Below are 26,408 nucleotides of genomic sequence, written 5' to 3'. Positions count from 1 at the left end.
GTTGCAGTTGGGGAAGGTCAGTGTGGAGTAAAAAGGGGATCATAGGGCCTAAATTCCCAAACATCTTTCAACCTGGTCCGTGCTCTCCATTCCAGTTATAGAGGTAACTGGTGCTATCAGGTTTTGTGCCTTTTAAAGATTCTGTGATGAAAATAGAATTGGTTTTTAGCTTTGTGCATTGCTGGGTTGGGATTTAACTTCCTCAGTTTTGCTAAGCCTTAGGACTGCCTGCTCCCCAGCTTCCAATGTCTTATGACTGTTTTCTTTTTCTCCTCTTTCAATGCATTATTTTAGTGAAATAGGGAGTGAATGAAATTGGATACATATGTCAGTTTATGACTGTAATCTAGAAGCCTGAAACTGCAATTTGATAATACAAATAAGAGCCAAATCATGGTCTTTTCACAATCAAAGGTTTAGATAAGAGATAAAATTTAGATAAAATCTAAATAAGGTATTTTCTTTTAATAAAATGCCTATAAGATTGCAAGTATCCTTGTGTCTCTTAGATCAATTTTTGTAAGAGATATCAGAAAAAATAATTTTTTTTATAATAATGTATATTGTGCTATAGCACATGCCAAAAAAGCTTTACTGATTTTTGGCTAAATGGCATCTCTGTCTTCAAGGCCTTATATTAAGTAATAGAATAGAATATTGTACTAAAATGCACACTCTATAATTCATCTATGAGTGAAGCAGTGTCAGGAAAAGCAGAAGTTTACATACCTGAATTGTTTACCTCTCTACCAGCAACTTCATACATGCTAAAATCTTTTTAAAAATTTCATTCTCATCACAAGAGAAAATCTTTTCTAACTATGTATGATGACAGATGTTAATTGTGGTGATTATTTCATAATATATATAAGTATCAAATCATTACATTGTACACCTGAAATTAATGTTATATGTCAATTATACCAAAATTAAAAAAAATTCATTCTTGCATGTGTTGGGATGAGCACTATGAGAAACTAATGAATCATTGAACACTACAACAAAAACTTATGATGTACTATATGTTGGCTAACTCAACATAATGAAAAAATAAATTAATTAAAAAAATAAAAATAAATAAAACAAAAAAAATCCATCTTAAGGAAAGCCAGTTTTATGCTGCTTCCCTCAAACCACCAGTCCTATCAACAAATTCAATGGCCTATACTTCTTACCTAGAAAATTTTGAACATTTTCATGGTGTTCTCTTATCATTTATCAATAGAAATTAGCATTATCTGCCAATTTTTCTTGAAATGCTTTCTTCCCTTAATCTCCATGGCACTTTGCTCTCCTATTTTATTGTCCCAATACCTCTGACATCTCCTATTCATTATTATTAATGCTCACTTATTTCACTACTCATGTTGAAAATGTTGCAGAGCTTAAGGACTCTGTCATTATTCCTCTTCTTTTTTCATTTAATTTCTTCTAAGTGGGTGATCTCATTCAAGATAGTGGCAGTATAATACAGTTGTTGAAATCATACAGCCTTTGAGATTTCTTCTGGTAATGACAGTTATAAGGACTAAATTTAAACATCATTGCCTCAAACAACCAAAATATCAGACAATATGTAAAACAATGGTTTTTAAGACACTAGACAAGGCAAAGAAGGACAGTAATACCTGATAGACAGGAAGCAAAGGAAGTGAACCCAACTGTTGTTCCAATTTAATGCCTTATGAGTTTTCAAGCCATGCTACAGGGATGGAGAAATCAGAAAAGAGCCAGCTAGATCTCCTGAGATGAGGAGATAGAATACAGAATCTGTAGAGACCAGGATGGCTAGAGTTTGAAAGACAGAGTAATGGAAAGGAGAGAGTTGCACAGAGAGAGAATCCCTGAAATCTGCAGAGGTTCTTTGAATATTCAGTAGAGTCCTGATAAGCTCATATATGTGAGGAAACTACTTGAAGCCAAAGAAATTGGATTATTCATTTTTGGGGGGTTGAGTTTTAAACATTTTTTAATATATTTTGGATACTAACCCTTTTTCAGATACGTCATTTGCAAATATCTTCACCCATTCTGTAGATTGCCTTTTAGTTTTGTTGATTGTTGCCCTTACTGTCCAGAAGCTTTTTATTTTGATATTGTTCAAGTAGTTTATTTTTGCTTTGATTTCTCTTGCCTCAAGAGACATCTCTAGTAAGAAGTTGCTACAGCCGATGTCAAGAGGCTACTGCTTGCGTTCTCCTCTAGGATTTTGATGGCTTCCTGTCTCACATTTAGGTCTTTCATTTATTTTATTTTAATGTAAGAATTTATTTTAATGTAAGGAAGTGATCCAGTATCATTCTTTTCCATGTTACTTTACAGTTTTCCCAACACCATTTGTTGAAGAGACCGTCTTTTACCCATTGGACATTCTTTCCTTTTTTGTCAATGATTAATTGCCCATACACTGGTGGGTTTTCTGGATTTTCTATTCTGTTCCATTGATCTATGTGCCCATTTTTGTGCCAGTACCATATTGTTTTGATCACTAAACCTTTACAATATAACTTGAAATCTGGAATTGTGATGTTTCCAGCTTTGCTTTGCTTTTCAAGGTTGCTTTGGCTGTTCAGGGTCTTCTGTGGTTCTATACAAATTTTAGGATTGTTTGTTCTAGCTCTGTGAAAAATGTCGTTGGTATTTTGATAAGGATTTCATTAAATGGTAGATTGTTTCATGTAGTATAGGCATTTTAACAATATTCTTTCTTCCAATCCATGAGCATGGAATATCTTTCCATCTCTTCGTGCCATCTTCAATTTCTTTCATCAGTGTTTTATAGTTTACAGACAACAGATCTTTCATCTCTTTGGTTAGGTTTATTCCTAGGTATCTCATTGTTTTTAGTGCAATTGTAAATGGGATCAATTCCTTAATTTATCTTTCTGCTGCTTCATTATTGGTGTATAGAAATGCAACAGATTTCTGTACATTGATTTTGTATCCTGTGAATTTACTGAATTTTTGTCTCAGTTCTAGCAAATTCTTGGTGGATTCTTTTGGTGTTTCTATAAAGAGTATTATGTTGTCTGCAAATAGTGAAATGTGACTTCTTCTTTGCTGATTTGGAAGACTTTTATTTCATTTAGATGTCTGATTTTTGTGGTTAGGATGTCTAGTACTATGTTAAATTACAATGGTGAGAGTGGACATCCCTGTCTTGTTCCTGACTGTAGAAGAAAAGCTCTCAGTTTTTCTCCATTGCGGATGATAGTCACTGTGGGTTTTTCATATATGGCCTTTATGATGTGATATGTTGCCTCTAAACTTACTTGTTGGGTTTTTGTTTTTATCATGAATGGATGTAATTTGTCAAACACTTTTTCTACATCTATTGAAAGTATCATGTTTCTCTTTTTAATATTTTATTTATTTATTTGTTAGAGAGAGAGAGAGCACAAGCAGAGGAAACAGCAGGCAGAGGGAGAAGCAGGCTCCCTGCTGAGCAAGGAGCCCAATGTAGGACTCAGTCCCAGGACCCTGGGATCATGACCTGAGATGAAGGCAGATGCTTAACTGACAGAGCCATCCAGGCATCCCAGGATCATATGGTTCTTATCCTTTCTTTTATTAATATGTTGTATCATGTTGATTGATTTGCAAATATTGAACCACCCTTGCAACATAGGAATAAATTCCACTTGATCATGGTGAATTATTTTTTTTAATGTACTGTTGGATTTGGTTTGCTAGTATTTTGTTGAGAATTTTTGCATCCATATTCATCTGGGATTTTGGCCTGTAATTCTTTTTTCTAGTGGAGTCTTTATCTGGTTTTGGCATTAGGGTAATGTGGTAATGCTGGCCTCATAGAATTAGTTTAGAAGTTTTCCTTCTTTTTTGTTTGTTTGTTTGTTTTTGGAATAGTTTGAGAAGAATAGGTATTAACTGTTCTTTAAATGTTTGGTCAGAACAACAGCTGTTGCTGAGGATGTGGAGAAAAAGGAAACTTCTTGCACTGTTGGTGAGAATGGAACTGGTGAAGCGACTCTGGAAAACAGTATGGAGGTTCCTCAAAAAGTGAAAAATAGAACTACCCTATGATTAAGCAATTGTGCTATTAGGTATTTACTCAAAGAATACTAAAATACTAATTCAAAAGGATATGAGCATCTGGATGTTTATAGCAGCATCATCTACAATAGACAGGATATGGAAACAGCCCAAGTGTTAATGATAGATGAGTGGATAAAGAAGTGGTATATATATGCAGTGGAATATTATTCATCCATAAAAAAGAATGAAATCTTGCCATTTGCAATGATGTGGATGGAGCTAGAGTATTATGCTAAGTGAAATAAGTCAGCCAGAGAAAGACGAATACTACATTATTTCACTCATATGTGGAATTTAAGAAACAAAACAAATAAGTGTAGGGAAAAAAAGAGTATGAGAGGCAAACCAAGAAACAGGCTCTTGGGGCGCCTGGGTGGCACAGCGGTTAAGCGTCTGCCTTCGGCTCAGGGCGTGATCCCGGCGTTATGGGATCGAGCCCCACATCAGGCTCCTCTGCTATGAGCCTGCTTCTTCCTCTCCCACTCCCCCTGTTTGTGTTCCCTCTCTCGTTGGCTGTCTCTATCTCCATCAAATAAATAAATAAATAAAATCTTTAAAAAAAAAAAAAAGAAACAGGCTCTTAACTACAGAGAACAAACTGATGGTTACCAGAGGGGAGGTGGGTGGAGGGATGGGTTAAATAGGTGACGGGGATTAAGGAGTGCATTTGTTGTGATGAGCACCAGGTGTTGTATGAAAGTTTTGAATCACTATGTCGTACACCAGAAATTAATATTACACTGTATGTTAACTATCTGGAATTTAAATAAAAACCTAAAAAAGTAAACTAGTAGTGGTAACCATAAAAAAAGAGAAAATTTTAAAAAACAGGAAAAAATGAAACAGTTACACACAAGAGAAATACTGTAAGACTATGAGCTAATTTTTCAACAGAAACATTGCATGTCAGAAGGAAATATCGTGATACATTCAAAGTGTTGTTCATAACCACTAAGCCAGTTTTTTTTCCCACTAAGCCAGCCCCATAAGAAATATTAAAGGGAATTGTTTGAGTGCAAAGAAGAAGCAAAAAATATAAGTAAAAAAATGATAAAATGAAAAAAAAATCCACGAGTAAAGCAAACATATAGTAAAGGTAGTAGACTAATATCTTATAAATCCAGGGTAGAAATTAAAACAGAAAAGTGCTTAAGTCAGTTATATCAACAAAAAGCAAGCAATACACAAAATAAAAATGTAAAAATAATATGATATATATATAAAACAGGGAAAGGGAGTAAAAATTGTGTGCTTTTACTATGTGTTCAAACTTAAGCAGCCATCAATTTAATATAGACTGTTATACATGTAAGATTTATATGTGAACCTAATGGTGACAACAAATAAAAACCTTATAATAGATACACAAAAGATAAAAAGAAAAAAATCCAAGCATATCACAAAGAAAACCCCACCAAACCACTGAAGGGAAGCAGAAAAAAAGAAAAACAGAGAAGTACAAAAATAAACACAACAATTACAAAATGGCAATTAGTACATACCTATCAATAATTACTTTAAATGTAACTGGATTAAATTCTCCAATCAAAAGACAGATGCGAGTGAATGATAAAAAGCAAGACCCATCTCTGTGCTACTAACAAGAGACTTCTCTCAACTTAAAGACATATTAAGAGTGAAAATGAAGGGCTGGAAAAAACTACCATTAAAATGGAAATGAACCAAAAGCCAGAGTTTCAATATTTGTATAATAAAAAATGGACTTTAAAGCAAAGACTGTAACAAGAGACATGATGATCACTACATAATGATAATGGGATCATTCCAACAAAAGGATGAAGCTGTAAACTTCTATGCACCCAACACAGGAACACCCATATACATAAAAATAATGTTAATAGAAATAAGAAAACTGACAATAATACAATAATAGCAGGGGATTTTAACACCAAACTTACATCAATGAATACATCATCCAAACAAAAAAAAATCAACTAAAAACCAGTGTCTTTAGCATATTAGAGCAGATGGACTTATAAATATAAACAGTGGATTCCATCCCAAAACAGCAGAATACACATTCCTTTAAAGAGCACAATCTCCAAGATAGATTACATATTAGGCTGCAAAATAAGTGTCAATAAATTTAAGAACATTGAAATCATACCAAGCATCTTTTCTAACTAAAATGATATGAAACTAGAAATCAATTACAAGAAAATATCTGGAAAGAACACAAACACAGGGAGACTAAACAACAGGTACTAAAAAACCAATAGGTCAATGAAGAAATAAAGAAAACAGAGACAAATGAAAATAAAAACACTTGGGACATTTTAAAAACATATTTGGGATGCAACATCAATTCTAAGAGAGAAGTTTACAGTGGTACATTCCTACCCCAAAAAACAGGAAAAATTCCACATAAACAACCTAACTATACCTAATGTAGCTAGAAAAAGAAGAACAAACAAAGACGAAAACTAGTAGAAAAAAGTGAATAATAAAGATCAGCACAGAAATAAATGACATGGAGAATAAAAAAATAGAAGATATCAATGAAACCTAGATCTGGTTCCTTGAAAAGATAAGTATATAGATAGATAGATGATAGAGAGATACATAGATACATAGATAGATATACCTTTGGCCATACTCATCAAGGAAAAAAGATGGAGGACTCAAATTAATAAAATCAGAAATGAAGGAGGAAAAATAACAACTGGCACCACAGAAATACAAGGATTAAAGAAACTACAAAAATTTTTTGCCAACAAATTGTACAACATAGAAGAAATGGATAGATTCCTAGAAACATAGTCTTTTAAAACTGAATTAGGAAGAAATGCAAAATTTGAACAGATTGATTATTAGTAATGAAATTAAATCAGTAAGAAAGAAAAACTGCCAGTAAACTAAAGTCCAGTACAAGATAATTTCACAGGTAAATTCTACCAAATACTTAAAGAGCTATTAATATTTATTTTTCTTAAATTCCAAAAATAAGAATAAGAAGAAGGAAAAACTTCCCAATGTTTTCTTTGAGGCCAGCATTATCCTGAAGCAAAAAGCAAAGAAAGACAGTGTAAACAACAACAACAACAAAAACAAAAACAACAACAAGAACCCTGCAGGCCAATAATTATGATGGACACAAATACAAAAATCCTCAATATTAGAAAACGAATTCAACAGTACAAAGAAAAATAATTTACCATGGCCAAGTGGAAGGGAAATTTATAATTTAGTGCTTTTAGAACGTGTTTGAACTTAAGTAACTATCAGTTTAATGTAAACTGCCATACACATAGGATGTTATATATGAACTGCATGGTAACCACAAATAAAAATCCAGAATAGATAGGAATGAAGCATGAGAGACTATGGACTATGAGAAACAAACCGAGGGCTTCAGAGGGGAGGGGGGTTGGGGAATGGGATAGACTGGTGATGCGTAGTAAGGAGGGCACATATTGCATGGTGCACTGGGTGTTATGCACAACTAATGAATCATCGAATTTTACATCAGAAAGCAGGGATGTACTGTATGGTGACTAACATAATATAATAAAAAACATAAAAATTAAAAAATGATAAAAAATATATTTAAAAAAAAGAAATTCAGGCACAACCCAAAAAGTGAATAATTTAAAAAATAATTAAAAAATTTAAAAATGCAAACACATTTTCCCAAAGAAGGCCAACGGATGGCCAACAGACAGATGAAAAGATGCTCAACATCACTCATCATCAGGGAAATGCAAATTGAAACTACAATGAGATACCACCTCACACCTGTCAGAATGACTAAAATCAAGAACATAAGAAACAATGGGTGTTAGTGAGGATGTGGAGAAAGGGGAACCCTCTTGCTGTTGGTGAGGACAAAGTGGTGAAACCATTGTGGAAAAAAGTATGGAGGTTCCTCAAAAAGTTAAAAATAAAAGTGCCCTATGATCCATCAATTGCACTATTAGTTACTTACCCAAAGAATACAAAGGGATATACAAAAAATACAAAAGGAATACAAAGGGATACATGTACCCTGATGTTGATAGCAGCATTATCTAGAGTAGCCAAATTATGGAAACAGCCCAAGTGTCCATCAATAAATGAATGGATAAAAATGTAATATGTATATATATCCCACTATGTATGTATATATATGGGATGGGTTAAATAGGTGATGCAGATTAAGGAATGCACTTGTTGTGATGAGCACTGGGTGATGTATGGAAGTGTTAAATAAATATACTGTACACCAGAAACTAAAACTCTCCCAGAAACTAGTATTGCAGTGTATGTTAAGTAACTGGAATTTAAATAAAAACTTAAAAAAGTAAAATTCATTGACATGCCACTCATGGAAATCAAAAAAAGCAAACAACACTAAGGAAAGCCATCAAACCACAAAAGAGAGTAACAGAAAAGACAGGAACAGAGAAGAACTACAAAAACACACAGAGAAGAATTAATAAAATGACAATAAGTACCTGCCTATCAATAATCACTTTAAATGTAAATGGTCTAAATGGTAAAATAAAAAGACAGGGTGACTTAGAAGATAAAACAAAACAAAACAAAACAAAACAAAAAACAAGACCCACATATATGCTGCTACAAGAAAATTACTTCAGACCTAAAGACACATACATGTTGAAAGTGAAAGGATGGAAGAAGATATTCAATGCAATGAAAGGGAAAAAATATCCGAGGTAGCAATTCTTATATCAGACAAAATAGGCTTTAAAACAAAGACTGTGCCAAGGGACAAAAAAGGGAAATACATAATGATAAAAGGTTAAATCCAATAGGAGTATTGTAAATATCTATGTACACAGCGTAGGAATACCTGAATACAAAAAGCAAATGCTAAAATACATAAAGGGATAAATTGAGAGTTATACAATAATGGTATTATTATTATTAACACCAAACTTACATCAATGGTTACATCATCAGACAGAAAATCAGTAAGGAAACACTGGCTTTGAATGACACATTTGACCAGGTGAAATTTGCAGATATTTATAGAACCTTCCATCCCAAAACTGCAGAATACACATTCTTTTCAAGTGCACATGGAATATTCTCCATAATAGATCGCATGTTATCTTACAAAACAAGTCAATAAATTTAAGAACATTTAAATCATATCAAGCATCTGTTCTGACCACAAGATTAAACCAGAAAAGAATTACATGAAAAAACTAGAAAAATCACAAGCACATGGAGGATAAAAAACATAATACTAAACAACCAATGGGTCAATGAAGAAACCAAAGAGGAGCTCCAACAATACACGGAAATAAATGAGCATGAAATCCCTATGGCCCAAAATCTGTGGGACATAGCAAAATCTTTTCTATCAGGGAAGTTTATAGTGATACAGGTCTATGACAAAGAACAAGAAAAAAATCTCACATAAACAATTTAAACCAACACCTAAGGGAACTAGAAAAAGAACCAAAAAAACCCTGTTTAGTAGAAGGAGGGAAATAATAAATTTTAGAGTGGAAATAAGTGAAATTGAAACTTAAAAAAATAGAAATAATCAGTGAAACCAAGAGCTGGTTCATTTAAAATTTGAACAAAATTGATTAACCTTTAGCCAGTCTCATGAAGAAAAAAAGATAGAGGATTCAAATAAATTCAATCAAAAGTAGAAGAGAAAAAATAACAACACCACAGAAATACAAAGGATTATAAAATAATACTATGAAAAACTATATGCCAAAAATTGGACATACCAGAAGAATTGGATAAATTCCTAGAAACATGCAATCTTCCAAACCCAAATCAGGAGAACATAAAAAAATTTGAACAGACCAATTACTACTAAAGAAATTAATTTAAAAAAAACTCTCCCAAAACACAAGTATAGGACCAAATAGCTTCTCAGTTGACTTCTATCAAAGATTTAAAGAAGAGCTAGTTTCTATTCTTCTCAAACTATTCCAAAAAATAGAAGAATGAAAACTTCCAAATTCATTCTACAAGGTCAGCATTACCCTGATACCAAAACCAGATAAAGGCATTACAAAAAAAGAGAGAAAATCACATGCCAATATCCCTGATCAACATAGATGCAAAAAATCCTCAACAAATTAGCAAATCAAACTCAAGAATACATTAAAAGGATCATTCACCACTATCACGTGGAAATAATTCCAGGGATGCAAGGATGGCTTATTATCTGCAAATAAATCCATATGATACATCATAGGTGCCTCGATGGCTCAGCCAGTTAAGTGTCTGCCTTCAGCACAGGTCATGATCCCAGGGTCCTGGGATTGAGTCCAGAGTCAGGCTCCCTGCTCAGCGGGGAGTCTGCTTCTCCCTCTACCCCTCCCTCCGCTTGTTATATCTCTCTCTCACTCTCAAATAAATGAATAAAATCTTTTTAAAAATGTGATCCATCACATTAAAAAGAGATAGGATAAAAACCATATAATTATCTTAGAATTTTCTTGATATAAAAAAAGCATTTGACAATATACAACATGTGTTCATGATAAAAACTCTCAGCAATGTGGGTTTAGAGTAAATATGCATCAATAAAACAAAGGTCATATATTAAGAAAATGGAGCAAACATCATACTCATTGGTCAAAAACTGAAAGCTTTTTCCCTGAGATGAGGAAGAAGACAAGAATGTACACTCTCACCACTTTTAACATAGGACTGGAAGTTCTACCCACAACAATCAGACAAGAAAAAGGAAAGGCATTCAAATTGATAAGGTAGAAGTAAAAATTTTACTATTTGCAGATGCAATGATACTATATAGAGAAAACTCTAAAGGCTCCCCCCAAAACCTATTAGAACTAATAAATGAATTCAGTAATGTTGTAGAATGCAATATTGACATACAGAAATGTGTTGCATTTGTATACACTAATAGTGAAGCAGCAGAAAGATAAACTTAGAAAACAATACCATTTACAATTACATTCTAAAATAAAATACCCTGGAATAAACTTAACCAAGGAGATGAAATACCTATACTCAGAAAAGTATAACACACTGAAAAAAAAATGAAAACAATACAAATAGAAAGATATATCATACTCGTGGATTGAAAGAATTAATATTATTAAGATGCTTATACCACCAAAAAGAATCTACAAATTTAATGCAATCCCTACTAAAATACCAATAGTATTTTTCTTAGAACTACAATAAATAATCCTAAAATTTTTATAAAACCACAAAATACTCCAAATATCCAAAGTAATCTTGAAAAAGAACAGAACTGGATGTATCAAAATTCAAAATTTCAAGAAATTACTGCAAAGCTATAGTAATTAAACAGTATGGTAATGGTACTGGCATTAAAGTAGACACACAGATCAATGGAACAGGATAGAGACCCCAGAAATAAACCCATGCTGATATTGTCAATTAATCTATGACAAAGGAGGCAAGCATAAACAGTGAGGGAAATTATGATGTCTTCAATAAATAATGTTGGGAAAACTGAACAGCTACATGCAAGAAGATGAAACTGGACCACTTTCTTATATCATACACAAAAACAAACTCAAATGGATTAAAAACCTAAATGTGAGATCTGAAACCATTAAACTTCTAAAAGAAAATTAAGCAGTAATCCCTTGGATGTTTGCCTTAGCAACATATTTATAGGTATGTCTCCTCAGTCAAGGGAATCAAAAGCAAAAATAAATTTGGGGGACTCCACCAAAATATAAACCTTTTGCACAGCTAAAGAAACTATCAACAAAAGGAAAGTCAAGCTCCTGAATGGGAGAAGATATTTGCAAATGATATATCCAATAAGGGGTTAATATCTAAAATATATAAAGAACTTATACAACTTAACACCAAGAAAACCCTACAGACAATGTGATTAAACAATGTGCAGAGGACCTGATTAGACATTATTCAAGAAGACATACAGATAGCCAGTGGATACACGAAAAGATGCTCACCATCACTAATCATCAGGGGAAAGTAAATCAAACCACCTCACATCAGTCAAAATGGGTAAAATCAAAAAGACAATAAATAACAAGTGTTCATGAGGTTATGCAGAAAAGGGAACCCTCATGCACTGTTGGTGGGATTGTAAAATAGTACAATTGCTATGGCAAACAGTATGAAGTTTTCTCAAAAAATTAAAACTAGAAGCACTCTATGATCCAGTATTCCCACTTTTGGGTATATATTCAAAAAAATTGAAAGCAGGGACTCAAAGAGGTATTTGCACATTTATGTTCATAGCTGCATTACTCATAATAGCCAAGAGATTTACAAAACACAAATGTCTATTGATAGGTGAATGAATAAACAAAATGTGAGATATAAACATATATATCTCGTCTTATGCTACATGCATTAACCTAGAGGACATTATGCTAAATGAAATAAGCCAGTCACAGAAAGACAAATGCTGTATGTTTTCACTTATACGAAGTACATAAAGTAGTCAAATTTATAGAAACAGAAGAGTAATGATTCCTGGGGACTGGCAGGAGGGAAAAGGGAACATTGTTTAATTTGTATAGTGTTTTATATTTGCAAGATGGAAAAGTTCTGGAGATACATTTCACAATAATGTGAATATATTTAAAACTACTAAAATGTATATTTAAAAGTAGTTAAGAAAGTAAATAGTAAATGCTGGAAAATATTTAAAGCAATGTTTCCTGAAAGGATGATTTCCCAAGCAACTTACCTCAGAACTCCTATGGGCACTCTACAAAAAATGTAGCCTCCTGGACACCCCTACCCTCAGTGTGCCCTGTTACTGCCTTGATTCATCAGCTCTCTTCTGGTTTATTTCAGTAGTCTCCATATTTCCTCCCTCCAATTTATCCTCTTTACTATTTCCAGTAATCTATTTAAAATGGAAAAGTGTCAAATAAAATAAAATGAAGTAAAATAAAATGGGAAAGTGTTCATTCTAGTCCCCATACTAAAAAATTTTAATGGCTCCTCATTACCCTCAAGATAAAATCTAAATTCCTTACAGAAGTTTAAAAGACACTTCATGACCTGCACCCCAATGTTTATAGTAGCAATGTCCACAATAGCCAAACAATGGAAAGAGCAGAGATGTACATCGACAGGTGAATGGATAAAGACGATGTGAGATATGTATGTATGTGTATACACACACACACACACACACACACACACACACAGTGGAATATTACTCAGCCTTCAGAAAGGATGCAATCTTACCATTTACATCGACGTGGGTGGAACTGGAGTGTATTATGCTGAGCAAAATAAGTCAATCAGAGAAAGACAATTATATGCTTTCACTCATATGAGGAATATAAGAAACAACACAGAGGATCATAAGGGAAGGGAGAGAAAAAGAGAATGGGAAGAAATCAGAAAGGGAGACAAACCATGAGAGACTCTTAACTATGGGAAAGAAACTGAGGATTTCTGCGGGTGTAACTGGGTGGCGGGCATTAAGGAGGGCACATGATATGATGAGCACTGGGTGGTATATACAACTGATGAATTACTGAACTCTACATCTGAAATTAATGATGTACTATATATTGGCTAATTAAATTTAAATAAATAAAAACCACTTCATGATTTGCCCCTGGTCATTTCTCCAGAACCATCTCCCACTATTCCCTGATTTGCACCCTATATTCTACCTATTTTGAGCTGGGATTTTTGTTACTCTAAGTGCTCCAGACTATTTCCATCTTCTGTGGCTTTGCACATGTTGCTGCCACAGATGATATTTTTTTCCTCAACATTTCTGCTTAGGATCCAATCTCATCATTTTGTGTACTTTTTCTCCTCCATAGTCCCTCCATTCTCCTTACTCTCTAAGAACACAGAAGCCTTAAAAATCCCTCTTCTCTGAGTAACTTTGGCCAAATTCATTCAGACTGAAGTATAAATAACTAACAGTGACTTGAGATTCCATTCACACTAGCGATTAAATGACCAATGTTGGTTTAAAGTCTTTTCAGGTCCTTAATAATTTTGCAGAGGTACAGTTTTAATTAAAAGAACCAATCTTAAGCATAGGTTGCATCTTGAGAATGAGTGAATATTCTCAAATAAATGAATATTCTCTGGTCAGAGGTCCTTTGCTCCAATCTCAAATTACAGTCTGAGCGTGTGACCACTCCCACTTCAAATTCCCAAAGTTTTCCACTGATCATGTGGATCAAATCCCTGAGCTAAATCCTGTCTTTACTGACTAACAATAAAGAATGTGCCCTGGGAATCCTTTCTCATAACTTCATCTGTAACCAAATAAGCCTCAGTTTAGTTTACATTTTTCTCTTTCTTAGACTGGAACTAAAATCTTTTGTATACTTGTGCAATCTTTATTTTTGCTTGACTTCCATTTTTTTTTTTTAAAGATTTTATTTATTTATTCGACAGAAATAGAGACAGCCAGCGAGAGAGGGAACACCAAGCAGGGAGAATGGGAGAGGAAGAAGCAGGCTCACAGCAGAAGAGCCCGATGTGGGGCTCGATCCCACAACACCGGGATCACGCCCTGAGCCGAAGGCAGACGCCCAACCGCTGTGCCACCCAGGTGCCCCTTGACTTCCATTTTTAAAAGTGATGTTTAGAGTTCTTTTTTTTTCTCACCTTTAATTTCTTAGAAAAAGATTTGTAAATGCTCTGAGAAGCATGATTTTTCTCAGTGAAGGGAGAAACAAGTAAAAAAATCAACTGATATGATGAGCAAATTTGTGAAGTGATTATGTTTTATGTTTTTTTTCCCTTTTAAAAAGTTGGAAGGGGGGCGCCTGGGTGGCACAGCGGTTAAGCGTCTGCCTTCGGCTCAGGGCGTGATCCCGGCATTATGGGATCAAGCCCCACATCAGGCTCTTCTGCTATGAGCCTGCTTCTTCCTCTCCCACTTCCCCTGCTTGTTCCCTCTCTCGCTGGCTGTCTCTATCTCTGTTGAATAAATAAATAAAATCTTTTAAAAAAAAGTTGGAAGGGTGTAGCAATATTTCCTTTTAAAAATTTATATTGATTCTGACAAAATAGCCCCAGTGGGCATTATTAACAACATGAGATGTTCTCGAATGGATTGGCACCTAGCTAACTGTGACAAAAGCTTTGGAATATCGTATAGTGAATGTATTTCTTCAATTTCTGGGTAAGTCCCAATTTCAAATATTTTTTCCTTCTGTCACACCTTTTTATCGATTCTTATTTTTTTTTAAATTGTTCATTGTCTGTTATATGCTATTGTTCTTTCTTCTTTGTTTTTTTTTTAAAGATTTTATTTATTTATTCGACAGAGATAGAGACAGCCAGCGAGAGAGGGAACACAAGCAGGGGGAGTGGGAGAGGAAGAAGCAGGCTCATAGCAGAGGAGCCCGATGTGGAGCTCGATCCTGTAACGCCGGGATCACGCCCTGAGCCGAAGGCAGACGCTTAACCGCTGTGCCACCCAGGCGCCCCTCTTCTTTGTTTTAATTGAAATACTTTTGACAACTAATATTGTATTTATTTGCAATATACAACATGTTGATTTTGTATATTTATATATCAAATGACACTATAATGATAGCATATCTGTCACATCACATAATTATCATTTCTTTTCTGTGATGGAAGAATTAAGATCAAGTCTTTTTTTTATTCCATGTTCTCTACAACCTCATCAACACTTATTTCCTGCTTTTTTTTATTATTATGTTCATTTAGCCACCATATAGTACGTCATTAGTTTTTGATGTAGTGTTCAACGATTCATTAGTTGTGCATAATACCCATTGCTCATCACAACATGTGCCCTCCTTAATACCCACCACCCAACTACCCTATCCCATTGCTGCCCTCCCCTCTGAAAACCTCAGTTTCTTTCCTGGAGTCCATAGTCTATCATGATTTGTCTACTTCTCTGATTCCACCCCTTCAGTTTTCCCTCCCTTCCCCTATGGTCCTCCCCTCTATTCCTTATGGTCCACATATGAATGAAACCATATGATAATTGTCCTACTCTGCTTAACTTATTTCATTTAACATAATACTCTCCAGTTCCATCCATGTCCATGCAAATGGTGGGTATTTATCCTTTCTGATGGCTGAGTAATATTCCATTGTATATATGGACCACATCTTCTTTATCCATCCATCTGTGGAAGGGCATCTCGGCTCCTTCCACAGTTTGGCTATTGTGGACATCACTGCTATAAACATTGGGGTACATGTGCCCCTTCTTTTCACTGCATCTATATCTTTGGGGTAAACACCTAGTAATGCAGTCACTGGGTCATAGGGTAGTTCTATTTTTTAACTTTTTGAAGGACCACCATATTGTTTCCCAGAGAGGCTGTACCAGTTTGCATTCCCAACAACAGTGTAAGAGGATTCCCCTTTCTCCACACCCTTGCCAACATTTGTTGTTTCCTGCCTTGTTGATTTTAACCATTCTAACTAGTGTAAGGCGGTATCTCAATTTGGTTTTGATGCAAATTTTCCTGATGTATAGTGATGTTCAATATTATTCCATCTGTCTTTCAGCTATTTCTATGTCTTCTTTGGAGAAGTGTCTGTTCATGTCTTCTGCCCATTTTTTTCACTGGATTATTTGTTTATTTGAGGGTGTTGAGTTTGAGAAGTTATTTATAGATCTTGGATATCGGCCCTTATCTGTAATGTCATATACAAATATCTTATTCCATTCCATCGATTGCCTCAGTTTTGTTGACTGTTTCCTTTGCTATGCAGAAGCTTTTTAACTTGATGAAGTCCCAAAAGTTCATTTTTGCTTTTGTTTCCCTTGCCTTTGGGGGACATGTCCTGAAAGAAGATGATGTGGCTGATGTCGAAGAAGTTACTGCCTATGTTCTCCTCTAGGATTTGGATGGATTCCTGTCTCACATTAAGGTCTTTCATTCATTTTGAATTTATCTTTGTGTATGGTGTAAAAGAATGGTTCAGTTTCATTATTCTGTATGTAGCTGTCCAATTTTCCCACCATTTATTGAAGAGCCTGCTTTTTTCCATTGGATATTCTTTCCTGATTTGTCGAAGATTAATTGACCATAGAGTTGAGGGTCCATTTCTGGAGCCTCGATTTTGTTTCACTGATCTATGTGTCTGGTTTTGTGCCAATAACATGCTGTTTGGTGATCACAGCTTTGTAATATAGCATGAAGTCAAGAAACGTGATGCCCCCAGCTTTTGTTTTATCCTCAACATTCCTTTGGCTATTCGGGGTCTTTTCTGGTTCCTTACAAACTTTAGGATTGTTTGTTCCAACTCTTTGAAAAATACCAATGGTATTTTAATAGGGATGGCATTGAAGGTGTAGATTGCTCTGGGCAGCATAGGCATTTTAACAATGAGCATGGAATATTTTTCCATCTTTTTGTGTTTTTAATTCCTTTCATAAGTGTTCTGTAGTTTCTAGAATATAGACCCTTTGCCTCTTTGGTTAGGTTTATTTCTAGGTGTATTATGGTTTCTTGTAGTATTATAAATGGAATAGATCCCTTAATTTCTCTTTCTACAGTTACAATGTTAGTGTATAGAAAAGCAACTGATTTCAGTGCATTGATTTTGTATCCTGCCACATTGCTGAATTGCTGTATGAGTCCTAGTAATTTGGGGGAGGAGCCTTCTGGGTTTTCCACATAAAGTATCATGTCATCTGCAAAGAGAGAGTTTGACTTCCTCTTTGCCAATTTGAATGCCTTTTATTTCTTTTTGTTGTCTGATTGCTGAGGCTAGGACTTCTAGTACTATGTTGAACAATAATGGTGAGAATAGGCATCCCTGATGTGACTGACCTTAAGGGAAATGCTCTCAGATTTTTCCCATTGAGAATGATATTCCCTGTGGGTTTTTCATAGATGGATATTATGACATTGAAGAATGTTCCCTCTACCCCTACACTCTGAAGAATTTTAATCAGGAAAGGATGCTGTATTTTGTCAAATGCTTTTTCTGCATCAATTGAGGGGATCATATGGTTCTTGTCTTTTCTTTTACTAATGTACTCTATCATGTCTTCTTTAAATGTTTGATGGAATTCCCCTGGGAAGCAACATGGCCCTGGGCTCTTGTTTTCTGGGAGTTTTTTGATTACTGCTTCAATTTTCTTGCTGGTTATGGGTCCATTCAGATTGTTTATTTCTTCCTGTTTCAGTCTTGGTAGTTTATGAGTTTCCAGGGAGGCATCCATTTCTTCTAGGTTGCTTAATTTGTTGGCATATAGTTGCTGGTAATAATTTCTAATAATTGTTTCTATTTCCTTGATGTTAGTCATGATCTCTTCCCTTTCATCCATGATTTATTGATTTGTGTCCTTTCCCTTTTCTTTTGGATAAGTCTGGCCAGAGGTTTATTGATCTTATTAATTCTTTCAGAGAACCACCTTCTAGTTTCATTGATCTGTTCTATTGTTTTTCTTGTTTCTATTTCATTGATATCTGCTCTAATCTTTATTATTTCTATTTGCCTGCTTGGTTTATGTTTTATTTGCTGTTCTTTCTCCAGTTTCTATAGGTGTAAGGTTAGCTTGTGCACTTGGGATTTTTCTACTTTTTTGAGAGATGCTTGGATGGCTATGTATTTCCTCCTAAGGACTGCCTTTGAGTATCCCATAGGATTTGGACTGATGTTTTTTCATTCTCATTGGTTTCCATGAATTGTTTAAATTCTTCTGTAATTTCCTGATTGACCCAATCATTTTTAGGCAGGATGCTCTTTAGCTTCCAAGTGTTTGAATTCCTTCCAAATTTCTTCTTGTAATTGAGTTCCAGTTTCAAAGCACTATGGTCTGATAACATGCAGGGAATAATCTCAATATATTGGTTTTGTTTGAGACCTCATTTGTGACCCAGTACGTGGTCTATTCTGGAGAAAGTTCCACATGCACTTGAGAAGAATGAGTGTTCTGCTTTTTTAGGGTGAAGTATTCTGTATATATCTACGAAGTCCATCTGCTCCAATGTGTCCTTCAAAGTTCTTGTTTCTTTGTTGATCTTCTGCTTAGGTGATCTGTCCATTGCTGATAGTGGAGTGTTGAGGTCTCCTACTATTAATGTATTATTATCAATATGATTCTTTATTTTGGTTAACAGTTGGCTTATGTAGTTGGCTGCTCTCCTGTTGGGAGCATAGGTACTTACAATTGTTAGTTTTTTTTTGTTGGATAGTCCCTTTAAGTATGATATAGTGCCCCCCCTACATGTCTTACTACAGTCTTTGGTTTAAAATCTAATTTGTCGTGTATGAGAATTCCTACCCCAGCTTACTTTTAAGGCCCATTGGCATGATAAATGGTTCTCCATTCCCTCACTTTCAATATGGAGGTGTCTTTAAGTTCAAAACGAGTCTCTTGTAGGCAGTGTACGGATGGGTCCTGTCTTTTTATCCAATCTGCAACCCTCTGCCATTTCATGGGAGCATTTAAGCCATTCATGTTGAGAGTAACTATTGAAAGGTATGAATTTAGTGCCATCATATTACCTGTACAGTCCCTGTTTCTATAGATTGTCTCTGTCAATTTCTGGTCTATATCACTCTTGGGGTCTTTCTTCATTCATAGAATCCCCCTTGGTATTTCTCGCAGGGCTGGCTTGGTGGTCACATATTCTTGCAGTTTCTGCTGTTCCCAGAAGCTCTTTTTCCCTCCATCCATTCTGAATGACAGCCTTGCTGGGTAAAGTATTTTTGGTTGCATGTTCTTCTCATTTAGTACCCTGAATATGTCTCGGCAGCCCTTTGTGGCTTGCCAGGTCTCTGTGGACAGGTCCGATATTATTCTGATGTTCCTGCCTTTGTATCTAAGAAATCTCTTCCCCCTAACTCCTTTCAGGATAGCTTCCTTGGCTCTACGATATGCAAGGTTTACTATTATAGCCAGGGTGTTGGTCTATTTTTATTGATCTTGGGAGGGGTCTTCTCTACCTCTTGGACGTGGGTGCTTATTTTCTTCCCCAGTTTAGGGAAGTTCTCAGTTATGATTTGCTCAAATATACCTTCTAGTCCTCTCTCTTTCCACCCTCTCAGTGATCCCAATAATTCTGACATTGGAACATTTCATGGCATCATTTTTCTCTCCATGTCTGTTCTCATGGGCTTCTAGCTACCTATCCCTATCCTCCTCAGCTTCCTTCTTTTCTATCAGGTTATCTTCTAGAACATTAATTCCTTCTACTGCCTCATTTACCCTGGCTGTTAGATTATCCAGTTTAGACTGCATCTCATTCATAGCATTTTTAAGTTTGGCCTGATTAGATCTCATGTCTGGCCTTAGAGATTCTATATTGTCACTAATGGTTTTCTCAAGCCCAGCTATTGACTTCATAATTGCTACCCTGAAGTCTATCTCTGACATCTTGTTTATATCCATATCCATTAGATCTGTGGCAGAGGCCATTGTGTCTGCTTCTTTTCTTTGTTTGGAGTTCCTCCTCTTAGTCATTCTGTTGAGGGATGGTTGATGGAATGTACAGAGTCCAAAATATTAACCACGACCCAAGCAAGATGCACCCTAGAAAAACCCATAGTGTTCAGAAGCCACCACCAATAAAACAAAGCCAAAATGAAACATAAGACTAAAATTTCTAAAATTTAAAAATTAAAAAAAAATAAAATTAAAAATTAAAAAAAAAGGTGAGGGGAATGGGACCTGTAATCTCTCAGTGTGGACAAAGTAGGGTGTTTCAGTTGTTCCTGCATGTATTTTGTTCTGTTTGTTAGAGGACACTACTTCCCAAAATTACAGGGAAAGTAAAACTTGTGTATATATAAAGGTAATATTGAATAGGGGAAAATGGACTACAGTGAAGAATATACATATAAAAAATAAGTGTGAAAAGTACAAGTAAATAGCTACTATGAAATATAAGTTGATATATTAAACATCTGGTTGAAATGAGAAAAATATAAAAAGAGAAAAACAGAGAAGAGCATATAGAAAGAAAAGAAAGAAAGAAAAAGAGAGTGTATTTGAAAAATAAACAAGCCGTGAGACAATGCCTGAGGCTCAATATACTATTTTCCCCTGGTGCTGGGATTTTACAATCTTATGGGGACCATAGGGTTGTTGTCCTCTTGTTCTTCCAGCCTGTCTTCTGGGGTAGGGACCTGCCGTGATGTTTCTCAGGGAATCCTGCTTGGGCAGAGTTGCCCTGCCCCCTGTCAGGGGGGCTGGGCTCAGTAGAAACCCCTTTTTTTTGAGCTTTTGTTCTCTGATGGCTTTCCATGCCTCTTCTGAGGGTCAGTGCAAAAATGGCTGCACCCAAACCTCTGGCTCAGATCAGAGAAATTGCCATCTGCTTTCTTCACTAAACCCTCCAAGACAGTCTCCCTTTCTGTATGCGCTGCTGAAATCAGCAGCCTCCTGGGTTTTGTGCCCATAGTGACTTTCTCAGAGGCTGTCTCAGGGGCCTGGGTGTGTCCCTGCCCTTTGTGCTTCTAAAACTACGAGCACCCTTGGGCTTGCGCATCACCCGCAGCTCATGGATCCTGTCTGGGAGCTGCTCTAAGGCCCTTTCCCAACAGCTACCATTCTGCGAGTTTTTGCCTGGTCCCTCGTGCAGGATGCTTTTGATCTCTGGTGTTATATCACTTTCCAGGAACCAGCTTATGGAGGCTCCCTCCCCCTTCTGCTTATCTTCTGATATCTCCCCGCAGATTCATGACTCCAGCCTTCCTACCTCGAGACAGGCAGTGCTTTTCTACTTGTAGAGATCCAGATATACATTCTTAGGTCTGACGCTGATTTTGTGGGTGTTCAGAATGGTTTGGTAGATATCCCACTAAATTCAGGGGACTGGTTGAAACAGGGTTCCCTATTCCTCCGCCATCTTGACTCCTTCCTCCTATTTCTTCAAGATCAAGTCTCTTAGCAAGTTTGATGATTTAAATACAATATTGTTGTCTGTATTCACCGCATTGTGCATTAGATACCCATGATTTATTTATCTGCTAGTTCAAGTCATGTACCCTTAAAATCATATCTATTTCCCCACCAATTCATTTTGCTTTTATGAATTAGGGTTTATTAAATTGTACATATAAGTGATATCATACAGTACTTGTCTTTCTCTGTCTTATTTCACTTAGAATAATGTCCTCAATGTTCATCCATGTTGTTGAAAATGGTGGGATTTCCTTTTTTCTTATGGCCATATAATATTTTATTGTACATATATACCCCATCTTCTTGATCCCTTCTTTCACCAGTAGACACATAGATTGTTTCCAATGTTGGATATTGTAAATAATGCTGTAGTAAAGATGGGAGTGCATATATCTCTTTGATAACCTTATTTCTTTTCTGATGGCCCAGAAGTGGAATTTCTGGATCATATGGTAGTTCTATTTTTAATTTTTTTGAGGACTCTCCATTTGAGGTCCCTCCATGTTTTGAGGATTCTCCATGGCTGGAGGAATTTACATTCCCACCAACAGTAGACAAAGGTTCCATTTTTTCCACGTCCTTGCCAATACTTGCTATCTCCTGTTTTCTTGATGATAACCATTCTGATAGATAGTGAGATAGTACCTCACTGCGGTTTTGGTTTGCATTTCCTTGATAGTGATGTTGAGCATCTTTTCATGCACCTGTTAGTCATTTGTTTATTTTCTTTGGGAAAATAATTAGTGCCTCTGCCCGTTTTAAAATCAGATTTTTTTAAATTAGATTGTTGGGATTATTTCAATATTGAGTTTTAGGTAGTTCTTTATTAATTTAAGTAGTTCTTTAATGTCTTGGATATTAACCCATAATCCAGTATATGGTTTCTAAGTATTTTCTCTCATTCTGAAGGTTGCCTTTTACTGTAGTGTTTCTTTTACTGAGCAGAAACTTTTAAGTTTGATGTAGTACTAGTTGTTTAATTTTGCTTTTGTTGTTTGTACTTTTGGTGTCATATTCAAAGAATCATTGCCAAGATCAATGTTGAGGAGGTTCTTCCTTGTTTTCTTCTAAGAATTTTATGATATCAGGTCTTATGTTTAAGTATTTGATGCACTTCAAGTTAATTTTTGTGAGTGGTGTAAGATAGGAATTTAATTTAATTGTTCAGCAGATGTTTATACTATTTTCCCACCACCATTTGTTGAAGAGACTTTCCTTTCCCTTTTGGGTGTTCTTGGTTCCCATGTTGAATATTAGTTCAGGATATATGCAGGTGTTTTATTGTGGGCCTGCCATACTGTTCCATTGGTCTATGTGTCTATTTTATGACAGTCACACACTGTTTTTATTACTATAGTTGCGTAGTGTAGTTTGTAATCAGAAAGTGTGATGACTGCACTTTTTTCTTCTTTCTCATGATTGCTTTGACTGTTCAAGGTCTTTGGAAGTTACATACAGAGTTGAAGACCTTTTTCTATGTCTGTGAAAAATGCCATTGGAACTTTGATAAGGATTGTATTGAATCTATAGATAAGATTTGGGTAGTATGTACATTTTAATGATATTAATTATTCTGACTCATTAACATAGAATGCCTTTCCATTTGTCTTCTTTGATTTGTTTCAGTAGTCTTTTAGTTTTTATTGTACAGATATTTCTCTCTTTTAGTTAAATATATCCCTAAGTACTTTGTTTTTAAATCTATATTGAATGGGATTTTATTTATTTCTTTTTTTAGATATTCCATTATTAATGTGTAGATATGGCCACTGATATTTATATGTTGATTTTACATCCTGCAAGTTCATGGGATGTGTTGATCAGTTTCAGCTGTTTTTTCATGAGTATTTGGGGCTGTACAAAATCATATCAGTTGCTAATAATTACAATTTTACTGCTTTTCTAATTTAGATGCATTTTATTTATTTATTTTGCCTAGTATTCTACCTACTCTTCTAGTACTATATTGAATGAGTAGTCAGTGTGGGCATCTTTCTCTAATTCTTTTTTTTTTAATTTTATTTAAATTCGAGTTAGTTAACATACAGTGTAATAATAGTTTCGGGTGTAGAATTTAGTGATGCATCATGTATATACAACACACAGTGCTCATCACAAGTGCCCTCCTTAATACCCATCACCTATTTAATCCACACCCCGCATCCATTTCCTCTCCTGTAACCATCCTGAACCAGTTTGTTCTCCATACTTAAAAGTCTGTTTCTTGGTTTGCCTCATTTTCCCCCATGTGCATTTGTTTTGTGTCTTAAATTCCACATATGAGTGAAATCATATGGCATTTGTCTTTTTCTGACAATTTTGCTTAGCATAATACTCTTTAGCTCCATCCATGTAGTTGTAAATGGCAAGATTTCATTTTGTTTTATGGCTGAGTAATATTCCATTGTATATATACAGACCATATCTTCTTTATCCATTCATCAGTTGATGGACATTTAGGCTCTTTCCAGAATTTGGCTGTTAATAATGTGGCTATAAACATAGGGCTGCATGTTTCCCTTTGAATCAATATTTTTGTATCCTTTGGGTAAATAACTACTAGTGAAATTGCTGGATTGTAAGGTAGTTCTATTTTTAACTTTTTGAGGAACCTCCATTGTGTTTTTCACAGTGGCTGCACCACTTTGCTTTCCCACCAATAGTGTAGGGTTCCCCTTTCTCTGCACCCTCACCAGTACCTGTTGTTTCTTGTGTTGTTCATTTTAGCCATTCTGCCCAGTATGAGTTGATATCTCATTGTAGTTTGGATTTGTATTTCCCTTATGATGAGTGATGTTGAGTATCTTTTCATGTGTTTGTAAGCCACCTGCATGTCTTCTTTGGAAAAAAGTCTACCCATATCTTCTGCCCATTTCTTAACTGGATTATTTGTTTTGGGGGTGTTGAGTTTTATAAGTTCTTTATATTTTGGATACAAACTGTTTATCATATATTTCATTTGCAAATACCTTCTCTCTTTGTGTAGGTTGCCTTTTTAAATGTTGTTTGCTTCTTTCACAGTGCAGAAGCTTTTTATTTAGATGAAGTCCCAATAGGTTATTTTGGCTTTTGTTTTGCCTCAGGAGACATATCTAGTAAGAAGTTGTTATAGCCAAAGTCAAGAGGTTACTGCCTGGTTTCTCCTCTAGGATTTTAATGGTTTCCCATCTTACATTTAGGTCTTTCATTTATTTTTAAATTATTTTTGTGTATGAAAGTGGTCCAGTAACCTTCTTTTGCATGTAGCTCTCCAGTTTTCCCAACACCATTTGTTGAAGAGACTGTCTTTTTTTCCCATTGGATATTCTTTACTGTGTGTTGAAGATTAATTGCCCATACAGATATGGATTCATGTCTGGTTTTCATTTTGTTCAATTGAATTATATACCTGTTTTTGTGACAGCACCATACTGTTTTGATCACTACTGCTTTGTAATATAACTTAAAGTCCAGAATTGTGAGGGCTCCCAGTTTTCTTTTTTCTTTTTTTTCAAGATTGTTTTGGCTATTGAGGGTCTTTTGTGGTTCCATAAAAATTTTAGGATTGTTTGTTCTAGTTCTGTGAAAAATGCTGTTTGCATTTTGATAGAGAATGCATTGAACATGTAGATTCCATTGTGTAATATAGACACTATAAAAAATACATGTTCTTCTAATTCATGAGCATGGAATGCCCTTCATTTCTTTGTATCATCTTCCTTTTCTTTTATCATTATTTTATAGATTTCAGAATACAGGTTTTTCACCTCTTTGGTTAGGTTTATTCCTAGGTATTTTATGGTTTTTGGTGCAATTGTAAATGGGATTGAATCCTTTATTTCTCTTTCTGCTGCTTCATTATTGGTATATAGAAATGTAACAGATTTCTGTATGTTGATTTTGTATTCTGCAACTGTATTGAAATTGTGTATTCATTCTATTAATTTTTTGGTGGAATCTTTTGGGCTTTCTATATAGCGTATCATGTCATCTGCAAATAGTGAAAGTTTGACTTCTTCCTAGACAGTGTGGATGCCTTTTATTTCTTTTTGTAGTCTTATTGTTGTGGCTAGTACTTTCAGAACTATGTTAAATAAAAATGAGAGTGGACATCCCTGTCTTGTCCTGACTATTGAGGAAAAGCTCTCAGTTTTTCCAAGTTAAGGATAATGTTAGCTGTGGTTGCATGTTGTACCTTTGTCAAATGCTTTTTCTTCATCTATGGAAAGGTTCATGTGGTTCTTCTCCTTTCTACTATTGATGTGATGTATCACCTTGACTGATTTGAGAATATTAAACCACCCCTGCAACCCAGGAATACATCCCACTTGATTGCGGTGAATGATGTTTTAAAATGTATTTTTGGATTCAGTTTGCTAGTATTTTATTGAGAAGTTTTGCATCTAAGTTCATCAGGGATATTGGCCTGTAGTTCTCTTTTTTAGTGGGCTCTTAACGGGTTTTGCTATCAGAGTAATGCTGTTATCATAGAATGAATTTGGCAGTTTTCTTTCCTTTTCTATTTTTTAGAATTGTTTTTGAAGAATAGGTATTAACTCTC

The sequence above is a fragment of the Ailuropoda melanoleuca genome, chromosome X, assembly GCF_002007445.2.
Source record: "Ailuropoda melanoleuca isolate Jingjing chromosome X, ASM200744v2, whole genome shotgun sequence".
In the NCBI taxonomy this organism is placed as follows: domain Eukaryota; kingdom Metazoa; phylum Chordata; class Mammalia; order Carnivora; family Ursidae; genus Ailuropoda; species Ailuropoda melanoleuca.
This window is presented reverse-complemented; position numbering follows the sequence as displayed.